Below are 15,526 nucleotides of genomic sequence, written 5' to 3'. Positions count from 1 at the left end.
AGGGACCGGAAAAAAAAAATGAAGATGAGACACAACAAAGTAGTTGTTACTCTGAGTGAGGTGAGGGCAAAACAGTGAAATTTAGAGGAAAATTTGAGAGTTTTTGGTTACCTCTGGGGTTTTGAGTTTAATTCCCATCTGGCCTTCCTAACTGTTATAATATGCAAATGAGATTTAGGTCCACACTTGTAATTATGATTGGATCGGTCCGAAGGAATTCTGTTTTATTCTGTGATCAGGTCACTTTCCTTCTCACATATTGCCTCCCCTACCTTAATTCTTGTGATAACCCCAGAGTCTGCAGAGGCCGCTGTTAGCAATCACTTTGGATATCTGCTAAACGGAGCTGTTAGGGCTGAATGAGCTGAGAAATGAATAAGGGAATATTGATGCCCCACTATTTAATTGCCTCCTAAATCCATGGTAAATTTTTCAGTGATTTTAAACTCTGAAAGAATAGCAGACTCATTGATTTCTGTAATTCATTTATTTAGGGATTTCTATTATCAACTGAATTTGATTGATGGCTTCATGACAAATAGCTCTGTGCTCAGCACATACCAGCTCCCTGCAAGCTCACTCAGCCATAAACAATGTGTGATATAATTCCTGGGTCCTTCTGCTGAGTCTGTATCTGCTATTTAGGGGCCAACTAATTGCAATTCCTCAAAACGAATGAGGTAAAAATGAAATTCCTACTTAGTTCCTTGGGATGCACATTTGTATGTACAAATAAATACACATCCCTAGCCACTATATGTGTGTGTGGGCCCCAAGAACTCTCAAAGTTCTCTTTCGAAATTCTGTGGCATTTTACTCTAAAATGTCAGTCCCTTTTGTGACTCAGAGTACATCAGTCACTTGAATGCTGAAATAATGGTACTGTGTGTGAAGAGCCTGTCTCCACGTCTGCTTCTCTCAGAAGAGGGGATAGGTAGTGATGACACATCCTCATCAAACATGAAGCTGGAGCCTCAGGAGTCTTTGTAGTCTGCTTTTCTTATAAAGGATTTTAATTCAAAAATTCTGTGTAAATGGAAGTGAATTCCATTTTCTAATTTAGAGAAAATCAGAAGTCATTATATAAAATACAAAACCTGAAAAGGTTTTTTTTCTCCAATGAGATATTGTCTTCTTTAAATTTTACTTCCAGATTATATTAATGGGAATTTGTGGTGAACATTCAAAGTATTTTTGATGCTTTTCCTGGTTTTTAATAAATTAATCTATATTAAAGGAAGTAGAATAAAATCAGCAATAAAATCATTCAGCAGAATTCACCTCTATTAACACTGTAGCTAATTAGGCATTTTAATGGATAGTTTCTTCTTAAAACACCACACGTGGAAACAGTTTTAGACAAGGGTTAATATTGGTCATAACCCCGAGGCATTTGTGTTTTTGCTGTTTACCTAAGATCTAGCCTGCAGCGTAGAGACTGAGCCTGCAGCAGAAGCCGGTCCACTGTGGCAAGTTGGCCATGTTGTGAGCGGCTACCGCGCCTAACAGCCTTCCCTCGTGTGCTGTGGGGCTGGAAGTAAAGCCAGCACTCATATCTGCTCCGGGAAAATGAGGATATTCACTTTAATTTCACTTTTAAGTTCATGGCTTATAAATTCAAAGCCCAAAGTTGCAGGTGTCTAAGATGCAACGCCCCGATGAGCAGGGGTTGCTGAAGGGGACGGAGCCAGTGTCCGTTCAGATGTACAGTGTGGAAACTCGACCTTTGCGGGAGGGGTGGTATTCACCTTCAATGGGAACCAGCATGGTGTCCGAAGTGCTGTGGTCATCTCCAGTGAGGACAGATAGGCAGGCACCTTGATAGACAGCGTTCCCGCAGTCATCTAAACTCAATTTTAGGTGAGTGTCCTTGAGGATAATGTAACCGCTCTTGGTTATTTGAGGAAATGATTTATCTATCTGTTATTTAGCTTTCTTGGGGCTTAGAAGAAAACACTTCAGCACATAGAAATAATAATTTTTGTAGAAGTATAATGTATATTTCAGAATGAATAGGGTTTAGTCGGATAACACTTATGAAATTACCAAAACTTTTAAGCAAAAGCTGAGAAAAGCAACTCACAAATGCTAATTTTCTAATCATTGCTGATTTAGACTCCACATGGAGATCATACAGCAAATCATAATGTAAATGTTTGCCGTTTTTGATGGGCATGTTTGTGTACACAAGCTCTTGTCTGCAGTCTCCTCATAGTTAGGCCATGGTTTGTGATATTGAATTATGTAACTGAACGATTGGTCTCATTACAGTTAATGTTAAATTATAAGGAAGAAAAAGAGTGGCATCAACGCATTAAAGATAAAATTAATCCAATAAAGCTCATGTGGTTCTCCATGCGGTCTACTGCTCAGCCCAGAGACGGCACCAAAAGAGGCCATAGCTATTTTTATTCTGTGCACGTCTTAACTTGTTTACAAAAGCCCGGATAGGCTTTCTAAGTACTGGTCACTGATCACCAGTAACTTGGAGTAAATCTTACTAATTATATTTGTTGGGTGGCTGAAACGGACCGGTTTCAAGGAACAGTCCTTAGCTCTGGGAAACAGAATAAAGCCATTCATCAACTTTAATGCTTTTATTCCATAAGTATTTATTATACTACATCTCTCGGGCTTTATGTTTTTAAATTGAGAAGTTTTAATTGTTTGAGCTGTTTTTTTGATAATATACTCAACCACTTAATGATGGAATATGTTGTTGTCTCCTTCTGCCCTGCCTGGTTAAGTCACCATCCAGTTGTGGTAGCCAGAAAATATTTTGCTGCATTGGAATGATTTGGAAATGTGATATTTCTAGAAAACTTTCTCCAGTGGAGTGAGCTCTGGCTTTCTCTTTGGCCACAGCAGTGAAACACACCCACTGTCAAAATGAATGAATTGGAATTATGTTTAAACTTTTTTTTTTATAGAATTAAGTTATTGAAAAAATTCATATCTTGTGTATATCTTTCCATACTGAGTAATTGTTTCACTCTGCAAACACACTAAAGATCATATAGCATTGTTCTCCCCACATATGTAGGATTGGAAAGGGCGCTAGGGCAGCATTTCAGCCTGTAAGTTTGGGCACTTCATTACAGAAATAAGTTTCGCTCACTCACACTCGATTTTTCCATTTGGTCTTTTTCAAAAGATTATAGATAACTCTGCCTCATCAGGGACTGCTATTAGCACTTTGTCATCCAGAGAAATTCTTACGTGCCCTTTGTTGAGTTCACAGGGCTCTTCCCTTTCTGTGAGAAAATCTCTTTGCCACTGAAAACTACTCTTTGTGTGAGTGAGTGTGTGGTGTGTACGCGGTATAAGCTATCAGTGTGGGCTTTGTGAAGATGTTTTTATTTCATTGCTTTTACTTTTCCATATGTTTTCCTTGATGAATATTTATTCTTATTATATCAATGTTCAAATACATAAAAGCTAAAATGAGGGGATAATAAATTATTGTGTACAAATTTTATGAAAAACTGCTTTCTCTTTTGTTACATCTATCACCTTTCCTAATTCTTTTATTACTGAGTATTTTAAATCAAATCTTGCATATCGTGTAATTTGTGGATATTTGTTCAACAATAGAAATTTTAAAATAAAAAACTCTTTAAGAACATCTCCACAACTTTCAGTGTGTCTTAGTATTTGGGTCACATTTCTCAAGCCACTGGAAAGGGTTTCGACTTAGCCAAGACTGCAAAACCCTAACGTCCTAAGTATTTCATCTTTAATCCTGATGCAGACACCTTCACCTAACCAAGATTAGAAACCACACTGGTGGAACGGGATTCCATGGGCAAACAGACTCACCATCTTTTCTTTATCCATTCATCAGTTGATAGATACTTAGCTTGTTTCCAGTTTTTTGGATATGTGCAGAGTACAGAATAAACATGGGGTGTAGATTATTTCTTTTTCAGGGTCTGATTTTATTTCTTGCACACACACATTCTTTTGCATGTGAATATATAATTTCCCAACATCATTCCTTGAAAATATTCTTTCTCCATTGTGTCTTTTCAGTATCTTCATTGGAAATAAGTTTTCTGTAAATGCGTGGGTTTTTCGTCTTCTGTTCTACTGGTCCCCACGTCTCATTTTGTATATTTTGAACCCAGATAATATAATCCCTCCTGATATGCTCTTTGTGTTTATTTTTTTAAAAATAATTTGGTTCATAAACATTTTAGGATTCTTTTTTCTATGTCTGTGAACAATAGTACCAGTATTTTGGTGGGTTTCTCATTTGAACCTGTGGATTCCTGTTGGTAGTGAGGACACTTAACAATGTTGTTTCTCTGAACCTGTGAACACAAGGTGCCTTTCCATTTTTTGTGTCCTCTTTTATTTTTGTAATCAATATTTTATAGTTTTTATCCTTTGCTAAAATTATTTGTATACTTTTTTTGTAGCTAGTATAGGCATAGTGCTTCGAATTCTACCTCAGATAATTCATTATCGGCATAGAACATGGTTTTTTGCATATTGATTTCATTCTTTGAAACGTTACTGAATTCATTTATTGATTCCAACAAGCTTTCTGTAGAGTCTTTGAGATTTTTATTGTTATAGTCATAATGATAATAACATTTATTTTGTGACTCACATGTGTGGGGTACATGTGTGTCATAGCACATGTGTAGAGGTCAGAAAACAGCTCTCAACTGTCACTCTCTTTCCGCCTTGGGAGCCAGGCGGGGGTCCAGTCTTGGTCCTCAGGCTGAGGCAACACGGTCCCTTCCCCGCCATCTCTCCAGCCCGAGGGTTTCTGGTTATAAGATAGTGTCCTGCGCAAGCGGTGACACTTTGTTTTTCAATATTGATGTTCTTTATTTTTTTTTTTCCTTGTCTCATCGCTCTGGTGAGAACTTCCGGTGCAATTTTTAACAAAAAGAGTCAAAGTTGGTAACTTAATATCTTTCATTAAAATATCTTAATATTTTAGAGATAGCTTTTAGCTTTCCTCCATTCATTATTACGGGAGCTGCTGTCTTGTATAGGGCTTTATTCTGTTAAAGTGTACTCACTTTGTATCTAACTTGTCCAATGTATTTACCTGGCAGGGATGCCAGAGCTCCTCTGATGCCTTTTCTTGCATCTACCCAGGTGATCAGGCTTTTATTTATTTACTTTTTGTGTTTCATTCTCTTGATCTGCTGCATCATGTTCACTGATTTTGTGAACCCATCCTTCCTTACATCCCTGGCATGGATCCCACTTGATTACTGTGACTAATCTTGTCATTTGAGACAGCACGAGTAGAAACCGGCATTAACCTGTCAAGCGAAACAAGCCAGATACAGACAGACAAGTCCTGTATGACATCATTCATAGGCAGAACACAGACACGTGACTCTCACAGAAGTTGAATGTAGAATGGTGGTTACCAGAGGTTGAGAATGCACACGTTGGATTAGGGTAATGGTTGATCAATGGGCATTAAGTTATAGTTAGTTATGAATAAGAAGCTTTGATGTACTATTGCACAGTAAAGTGGCTAGAATAATGATGGCGATGATAGGAATTATAAAACACTGTACATTTAAAAAAACTAGAAGAAAGGATTTGCATGCTTCTAATACAGACAAATTCTAAGGTACATATATTTAAACCAATTTGAACGTAACACAATGTACATATGTATTGCAGCATCACATGGAACCTCATGATCTGTATATTCTTTGTTATCTGTCATTAAAAATAAAATTTATTTAGTCAGGCATGATGTTGCATGCCTGTAATCTTAGCACTCAAAATTCTGAGGCCGTAAAAGGAGAGTGTGGGTTTAAAGCTAGCCTGGGATACATAGAGAGCCTGAAGCTAATCTGTGTTATATAATGAAACCAAAATAATTTACATAAAACTTAAAAAGTAGACTTTTAACTTAAAAAAAGTCAGACTGAGGAAAATTTCTTCCCACAATCCTGAGCCTGAATCCTGCGGGCAGACTGCGCTCAGTGGTTAACAAGAGGTACATGTTTTGTTAACAGTTCCTTATTTCACGCTGGAGCTCTGTTAGAAGTCTTGGTTGGATGCCATCTAGTCCTGGAGATTTTTATTTACATGTAGTCTGTCAGTTAGGCCTGGGAAACGAGGTATTTTCTGCTGTTTGTTCTAACACCTGTGACCTGTGTTTTTTAACAAAAGACGAATGCGGGAGTCTTCTGAAGTCTTCAGTGAAGACTGAAGCACAAAATTCATGGATTCATCATCACCTTTGCGTCCCCGAGTGACCTTAGAATTTTCTAGTTGGATTTCCGGCTCTGTTGCAGTTAAAGGGGTTTGTGTCTTCTGCCTTGGTGTCCCTTCTGAGGAACTCTGTTGATTTCCTCACGGGCTGTTTGTTTTCAGTTTGATTCTGCACCGCTCTGCATTTCCTTTCTTTGACAATAGCAAATTTTACCTTAGAGACGTCTGTGTAGCATCATTCCATCATTGGCTTCGCATTCACATATTTTGTTTATGTTCTCTCAGCTTTGTGCTACACACACTCTTCCTAGCTCACAAGTTTTACTACACAAGTTTTCTAGGGATGCTTGTTTATTTAAAAAACAACTTTTGCTTATCTATGTATATACCTTCACTAACACTTTTTTCCCCCTCTTTTAAGATTGTAAATACACACGATGTAACTCCCCACTCTGGGATGTCTAGGTCAAGAGTGTAGTTGATGTGAAAGATTGATTCCCTAACAGAATACTTTTGACTTCATTTCACAACCCACCCATGGGAAGCCTATGATCCATGTCTTCTTTGGGAGGCTCTGAGCAGTTCCTTTCTACAGACCCGCCTCATGGGCTACAGCGTAGGAAAGCTTTCTGTTCTCTCATTTAACTAATGGATCAGTGGGGAAAACGAGTTGGATTTGGGGAAAAGCTAGACGTAGCTAACTTATGATTTTCAACTTATGTTTATTACCAATACACTACAGATAATCAAAGTTTGATCTTACATATTGGATAAATAACTTAGGACATCACTCAGTGTCTAATAGAAATGCCATATACCTTATACATCAAGTTAAAAATATCCTGGCTGCCATATATAAAAAAAAAGTAAAAAGCAGCCGGTGAGAATGACTTTAATAGTATGTTTTATTCAATCCAAATAGCAAAAGTGAAATAATATTTTATTCCAAACTAGGCACATCACAAATACTAATTGTTGTATTTGATAGTGGATATTGTTTTGGACAGTGCTGCTCTTACATGGGTTTATATATAGTTATATAAGGGCTCCTTAGAAAATAATAATCTCTTCATTTAAGTCTCCCTAGAAGTCATTTTGAATTTACATGCATAATTCTACTCACACCTGTGACAGCACATTGGCATAACAAACTCTGGAGGAGGCATTTTAACTGACAAGAAGTTGATGAATATATTTAACTGTATTACTCTAATATACTTGCTATATCTCTTCTAATTAAAATAAGATTATCTTACAACTTCTGAAATGAAGATCTGGCATAATAGACTAGAAATGTGATGAAAATGTTTTCATTAAATGCAAAGATACCCTGCAAGGCATGGCATTTTATCTCAAATCTCTAATAACATTAATATACCCTTTTAATCTCTGAAGCATTTAAAACTTAATCGGAACTCCTTAAAGAATAACAGAATTATAAGGCTTGTGAAGTTACTTTAACTTGAAAGTACTCACAGTTCAAGGCTTGGGTAAAATTCTTTGCTGGTTGAATACACATATTTTTGTTTATTCCTCCACAGGCTTCAGAAGCCACATTTGTTGGGGGTGGGGTGGGGCTATCTAGAAGAGTGTGGAGGTAGAGATTAATGACGTTTTTCCAGCAACTGTTCTTGGTTGTAGTGGAAGCCTGTGACTTGTCTTTTTGTTTTGCAAGAGACTGCACATAGGTAGGGACACAGTGCACATGACCTGAACATTTTATCTCTACCTTACACAGCGACCAGAGAGGATACTGTAGTTACTGATTCATTAGCTTCTCTCACCCCGTACTTCACACAAAGGGTTCTGATATGTTGAGTTCCTCTATGAGATGAGCTTCCTGTAGACAGTAAATATTATTTTGCTACCTGTATTGTTGCATGCTTCATTTTCTATTCAAATTACAGTCAGTAATATTAGGGTGTCCCTTGAGTGTTTTATCTAACGTTTTACGCTTGACTTTTAATAGAGAATATTCTACTAAGGGTTAGAAGGGTAAGATTCTGTTCCTTCCTCTTTGAAGAGTCACCTGAAGTTTGTTTTCTCCTGTCTTACTTTTATAGCCATTCCAGTGGTGTATTAGGGATTACGGAGATGATTAGGGAAAACTCAGAGATGGTTAGGAAAAAATTCAGAGACAAATGCAGTAAGACGTTGCTGCTCTGGTTTCCTCCAATAAGTGTCTTCTCCCTAAACATGATGTCACTGGGTTACAGAGCCTTGGGTCTGTAAGAGACATTCAGTGATCAGCATACGGACTCCTTGGAAGCATGATTCTGCTAGATCCAATGAGACTTTTCGAAGAGTGTTTTAGTATTCTCTGCCACCGTCTTTGAGACCTACACAGCCATTGGAAGCTGCTCATTTCCGGGGTGTTTGTGAGTAACGTCGGTTAGTTGAACTAACTGCAGGGTTTTGCGGTTTTAATGTGAAGTGCCTGTATTTGTAGCTGTGGAAGAACAGAATGTACTTGATGCTGGATAACCACAACGTCTCAGAGGCCCACCTCTGTCAAGAGCACGGTAAAGGTTCAATCGTGCCTGACTCCCAGGGCTGGTGACAGGGCTGCAGATCTTCAGGGGAGTTGTTTGATCATCCTCAAAGCTACCAAATTCGTAGCATTGGAACCCATTTGCGATTATGGGTTGCTTCTGAAGGCATTTTAAGTGGTAACTGTTTGTTCAAACAAAACATTTTATCGCTTCATTTACCAGCATTTAGAACAGTTCCCCCGTTGGCTGTTTCTGGCCTTTCTAGTCTGTATTTTAAAGATTCCCTAGACACCAGGCTGAGGGGTGCTCATGCTTAAGCTGACCTTTAGCCTCCTGGAGCGCCCATTGCTTCTTTGAACTTTTGGGTGACCCACCTTTATCCCTCACTGTAAGCCACAGGTCAGAGGTGATTCCCTCTGGGCGGCACAATGACTTGATGATGTGATGGGTTCATGTTAGGAGGGTTTGTGTTTATTCAGTTAGAACGGACTGGTTTAGATTCTGAACTGATTTCAGTTTTTTACCAGGATATTGTACCAGGCAGAGAGACAAATGTCCTTGATCAGAATCACCTGGGGTGCTTATTAAATATTTAAATTCCCAAGCCTATTGTGTCTCAACTGTAACTGAAGAAATGGAAGTAGGAGACAGAACTTTCTTCAGAACAACTTTCTCAGATGGTTTTCATGCATTCAAAAATTGTCACGTTGACTTCAATTGCCAGCTTTTCTCCTTCCTTCCTTCCATCCTTCCATCCTTCCTTCCTTCCTTTGGTTCTTCCTTTCCAGTGCTGAGGGCTGAGCTCAAAGCCTCATGCATGCATGTTCTGCCAACTGAGCTATATCCCCAGACCTTCTTCTTTTATAATTTAAAAAGCTCCTGAGGTATTTATCAAATGTGGAGCAAAGGATAATAACAGTGCATACCCATTTAGCACAACTTCAGGAGGCTGCTGAACACATTTAAACAAATGCAGGTTCTTCATTTGTGTTTCATAATCACTGAATTAAAAAGCATTGAGTCCCTGCCAAGGCATGTTTAAGGCTTCTTCAGTCCTGTTCTTTGGTATGAATGGTACTAGGATGTCATAACTTCCTATCTGGCAGCCATGCACTATGTGCAAAACACTGGTTACAAAAGGATAAGACTCTTCTTAAAGGGAAAGTTGCATTCTCCCTTCAGCGTCAGAAAACACCCCCAGATAACTTTTCTCACAAGCAGAAAGGCTATGAACCATGAGTGTTCCACGAGCAGAGCATGTGGCAGTAAATATTCTCAAGTAAAAGCAAGATGTCTAAGTGATACATTTTAGAGCTTAACTCAACGTTGAGAGTCATAAGTAATTATCATAACAAAGGGCAAGTCCAGACTGTCTAAGTCAATCTCAGATGTGACTGTGGTGAGATTTTGTTTGTGCACTAACAAATAAAGCTTGCCTGGAGATTAGAGGGCGGAGCTAGCCACTAGTTAACCATAGAGGCCAGGCAGTGGTGGCACACACATTTAATCCCAGCACTTGGGAAGAGGAAGCAGGAAGATCAGGCGTTCAAGGCCACCCAGAGCTACATGAGATTGATCCAGTTTAAAAGAGAAACAGAGCCAGTACTTAGGAGACACACACCTTTGATCCCAGCACTAGCGAGGTGGAGAGAGGACATGATAAAGTGGGGCAGAGACAGGAGCTCAACCCCTTTTTGGTTTGAGGATTCCTAGAGGTAAGAAGTCTCTCTAGTGGCTGGCTCCTTTAATTCTCTGATTTTTCAGCATTTACCCTTATATCTGACTCCAGGTTTTTCTTATTAAGACCAATTAGAATTTGAGCTACATCTAACTTTATAGGGATATAAAGTGCCAGATGCACACATTGTGGACACATTGGTGAGTTATCAGAAAAAGGTGTTTTGATTAAATAATGAGTCTTGCTTACTTGATAGGAAACCATGACCCTGACTGTTAGGAAAAATTCGAGGCGACAATATGGAGGCAGGCAGTCCTTAAGAAAACCACAGTGAATGGGCTGGTGGCCTTGCTGTCCCTTTGGAATCTATATGTCCATGTACTTTTCACTACATGATACTGCCCTCCTCTGTCTGCCCGTCCAGCTGATTGCTCAATGAGAGGGAAGCCAACTCAAGTTTAATCCGTTGGATTTCTCTGAAGAAAATGTAATATAAGAACAACAGACCACAGAAAGGAAACTGGTGGCCTTCGTTGGGTTTCTGGTAGAGTTAGACATTTAACCACTGCCTGCTGTTGACTGCTCTGACTCTCTTACTTTCTTAAGTTTTTCATTAAACCTTTTCTCAGATTTTTGAAATTGAATGGTTTTAGCCTTATGCAATGACAAGATCTCCTTAAAAGATTTCTTTATGTAGTTTATGGGAACTGAACATACAACTGGTGTAGCAGTCAGCTGAGTAGCGAGGCCTGGGGGAAGGTGGGGGTTTCACAGTCCCAGCTGCGGCTTTGAGAGTGAGTGGACTGTAGATGAGCAGCAGCACATGTCTGGGACAAAGTAGGTGTTGATTATTTTCACACCCCAACTTTCTTATCAGACTCCTAGAGCTCAGAATCCGTCCAGAGGATTCACCTTTAAGATTCTGTTCCTCTGCACTGAATGGCGAAGCGCAATTCAGTGTAAGCTCCCTGTTGACATCTACTATATTATTCTAATATCTAGTGGGTGAAACTATTGATGAGCTCATAATTTCTGTTGGTCAAGAACCTTCAAATTACTTCTTTGTGAGGGTCTAGCTTCATGTTTGCCACAGTGACTGTCGCTATATAGGCTGGAACTGCAGTTATCCAAAGGGCCAGTGGGAGAAGGAGCTATGTCCCAGCTAACTCCTGTGGCTATTGAGAGGCCTCCGTTCTTGCTTCATGAGCCATTATTTCATAGCGTTGGCTTGTGACTATGGTCAGAGACTTTCCTCAGAGAAAGTGATGCATGGCCACAGTTTTTAAACTCAATCTTGATATGTTTTATTCATTAGAAATCAATATGTGTAACCAACAGTTAAGGGCAGGCTGACACCCGGCATTAATAGCGGGAAGGAGGAATCATGAGGCTTCTTACGCTGCCCACCACAGTGTTGTTAGATTCCCTGTCTTTTTGTTGCATGTGAAACTTAAATTATTTTGTTATTTGAAACTATGCAAATCCTCTTGCTATGAAAGAGCTGCAATAGTCTAAGAAAGACTTTGGGTTTCATGGTGCTGAGGACAAGAGACAGGAGGCCATCACACTTACTATGAAGTTAGACGTGATCAGCCTAGGCATGCAGGAGAGTTGTACTGAGTTAGAAAAATGATTTTCTATTTGGCCATGTGTTTACTCAGTCTGCAATGTGGGGCAAGTTCTGAAGCATAATTTCCACACCTGCTAAAGGGTCACTATCTGGCGGGGTGGACGGCACGTATGGTGGAGTGACCAGGCAGGGTTAGTAAAGGGAACTCTTTCAGAGGAAAAGGCAGCGTGAAGGGGATCTGTAGGGGGATATGTGGCCGAGAACACTCACCATGTCTAGGCATAAAGGGGATCAATAGAGTATCTGTTACTGGTTAGAAGGTTTAATAGGACACAGCCAGCTTGCTGTGACAGGGCAGAGCTAGAGTGATACCCATGCTTGGTTTTTCCACTCAGCACTCTACTCGAGGTGAAATACATGTAAGCTGAGCTTACTAATGAGCTAAAAGGCTACAAGGGGGCTGAAGATACAACCCAGATTGGTCAGCCTTCCCAAACTCGGAGTGGCCTTGGGCCAGGGTGACTGGGCAGAGTGCCTTTGAGGGCGACTGGACGTTTTTCAGCAGAGCAATCGTGTAAAGCACCAAAATACCAGTCATATAAGGGACTAGGTGCCCCATTAATGTTGACTATTACAATAATTACCATTGCCTGCTAATAGGTCTACAAATGTTGATTAACTACATTAGAATGTTTGTGTTGGGCAGACCACAAAGAAATGTTTCCTCTCTACCTATGTGGTTTGAATGTGAGTATCTCTGCGTTAGGAAAAGCAGAGTGGAGCTTATTGAATTGCCTCAGATCATTTACCTCAGTCAAGCTAAGAGAAAGATCTCATTCAATACAATATGCTGCCCACTGACCCATGAGCAGGAGATCCCCTCTTCACATTTTCCTCTGTTCAGCACTGTAGCAAGCTTCCTGTATCTTGTGTTCTAGCAGCTCTGCAGATCAGATACCAGCTCCCCGCTGAGAGCCAGCCTTGCTAGGCATGGCATGTGGCTGCAGCAAAGCTCTGCCATCCAACTTTCCTCCCACCCAGCTGCCCGCCTTTATCGGCTCCAACAGCCATGAAAGGTACCACTCCCACGCAATTCAGCATACAGCGTTCCGGGGGTTCCTAAGCATCAGGCTGGAAACCAGCAACAGACGGAGAAGCTGTATAACACAGAGAGGCTGCAAGGAGAGGTGGACAGTGGGGGCAGGAAGCCAAATGGGCAGTCTGGAAGATGGGGATCCAGAAAGCAGGGTGCAGCTATGGAGAGATTCCTAGGAAGCTGTGGTTTTCACACCCTCCCTTTCCATCCCTTCCCTTCTTTTCTGTGACCAGTATCCAAATGGAGCAAGCCTCGGCTGCTCATTTTTCTGACATGATAGTGTGTCTTCTCTGCCCCACAGGTATGAGCTTCTCTCCAAGGCTGAACTTCAAAGACTCTATTATCCTTTGAGGAAGAAGCCGATGTGGCGCAGATGGTATTTTAAACGTATTTGTTTCTGTGTCAACTGCTCTGCTCTGAACATAAACATCAATTCAGTGACTTCACTGTTGTAAGTGATAAGTTGCAACAGCCTCACTTGTTTCTGAGTTAAATGACAGCAACAAAATGAAAAATCACCATTAAAAGGCTATATTTGCATATTTTATGCTGTCAAAGAACATGGCACTAATGTAGCATAAGGAGAATTCTCAAACAGAAACATTACAGTTCTCAAAATCTAAGGAAGATTTTTAAAGTGCTGAAATTTCATTTATAAAAAAGAAACAGGGAACGTTTATTTCACTGGCAAAATAATAAAAGCACTTTCCGGTGACATTTTTAATAGCATATTAATTTGAAATTGTAATTTTGAGAAGTAATTTCATTTACATAAACACCAAATGCATTCTAAATGCTTGGTATTATCATAATGACTGGAAATTAAATTAATAATGATAGGGAAGTTAAAATCTGACATAACCTTCTTGAATTTTTGTATTTACTCCCATGGAACTTGCAGGCTGAACTTCATGTGTTGTTTCAGTTCTGCAGAGCTGAACAATTCATTCTTCAGTTTCGGGAGTTGGAATTGACTTTCAAGAGGTATTCATAGCAATGTGAACCAGCCAAGCACCTGAACAGCTGCAAGGCCTGACTGGTCAAAGGTACACATGCAGGGATGCACACAGGCACGCACACGGACATCCCCCCGACAGATGAACACACACACACACACACACACACACACACACACACACACACACACACACGTGTGCACAAACCATAATATTAATTGCTTTGTTTCTACATTGCTGTGCTTTGCAGAGATGGGTGAACTAATGGCTATTATATTAAACCGAGAGGATGGGGTGTCTTTTCAATCAAAGTATTAGCTAAGCTATTGTATAAAATCAAGACATCCACAAGGCAGGGAGAAAAGACTTCTTTGCTCATCCTGAAGAAGTATACAAGGTACTATAATGGTTTTTTTTTTGATGGGATTCCTTAGGATGGGCTCTTGGTTTATTTTCTCCTCTTTCCAGTCCACATGATGATGGTCAGCGGATCTCATCCCGCTGATTGCAGGACCTTTAATGAGACACAGGACAATAGGCAATCTTGCTTTCGGAAGGTTGGCACAATCTGGGGATTCAAAGATTGAGAGGAAAACCTGAAATTTGTCTGTTAGATGAATGACTTCCAGGATGGACAGTTCTCTCAGGAAGTGTAAACACAATCCAGAACACTCAGTAGCGTGCTTTGCTCCATCACGACTGCTGCTTGGCCAGCCTTTGTCACTGTGGTAGAAGTCCTTGATCTCTTTGTTTCCTGGACTAGATTATGATAAGGAAGTCACGAGGACATGCCACCAATTCTGAAACACAGGGCAAAAGCAGGCAAATCATGCTCCACCTAGGATTCTCTTCCTGCTAGAATGCTCTGCCGGCACACTCTCAGCATGCTTTGGCCGTAACATCTCAGGGTATCCCAGTGCTCGGACAAGACTTCTCAAATGTCAACCCCGGCAGACTCCTACTCATTTTCTTAGATTTCCTTCCACCCATGTTTCAAAACATTAAATAAAATGAAATAAGATTAATTTCCTCAATTTATAAAAAAAAATATTTATCCTGAGATTTTAATTTAGCCTAAAGAGCACAATAACAGAATGAACCAGTCAGCAGTAGACTAAACTGCCTGGCTTCAGAGATCTTACAGTTCATCTGTGCAGCAAGTCTTTACTCTGAAATTAGAAGTACATGGCTAGCATCCTGTGTGGGTCCCAAGCACTCAATGTAGAAGATCTTACAGTTGGAAAACCACTTTATAGCTAGCCAAAGCTGTCGTTGTACTGAATTTGTTGTTCCTAATATAGCTCTGTTCTCACAGCCTCCTTCCGGAGTAGTTCATTGGGCCCAAGACAGATTTGAATGGGCTCAATGGAGACAACACACATAGCACAATTAAACACCACTGGAATGTCTAATTTGCTATTCTTAAACCAAGGAGGAGAATAGTAATGCAATTCTAATAAATATACAACATATAATAGTAATATCTGCAGTTAAAATCAGTTTAATAACCTCTAGCATCATGTATAACTGCCCCCC

This window comes from Peromyscus maniculatus, chromosome 13 (genome assembly GCF_049852395.1).
Source record: "Peromyscus maniculatus bairdii isolate BWxNUB_F1_BW_parent chromosome 13, HU_Pman_BW_mat_3.1, whole genome shotgun sequence".
NCBI lineage: Eukaryota > Metazoa > Chordata > Mammalia > Rodentia > Cricetidae > Peromyscus > Peromyscus maniculatus.
The sequence above is the reverse complement of the archived record's forward strand: the minus strand, read 5'-3'. Positions refer to the sequence as shown.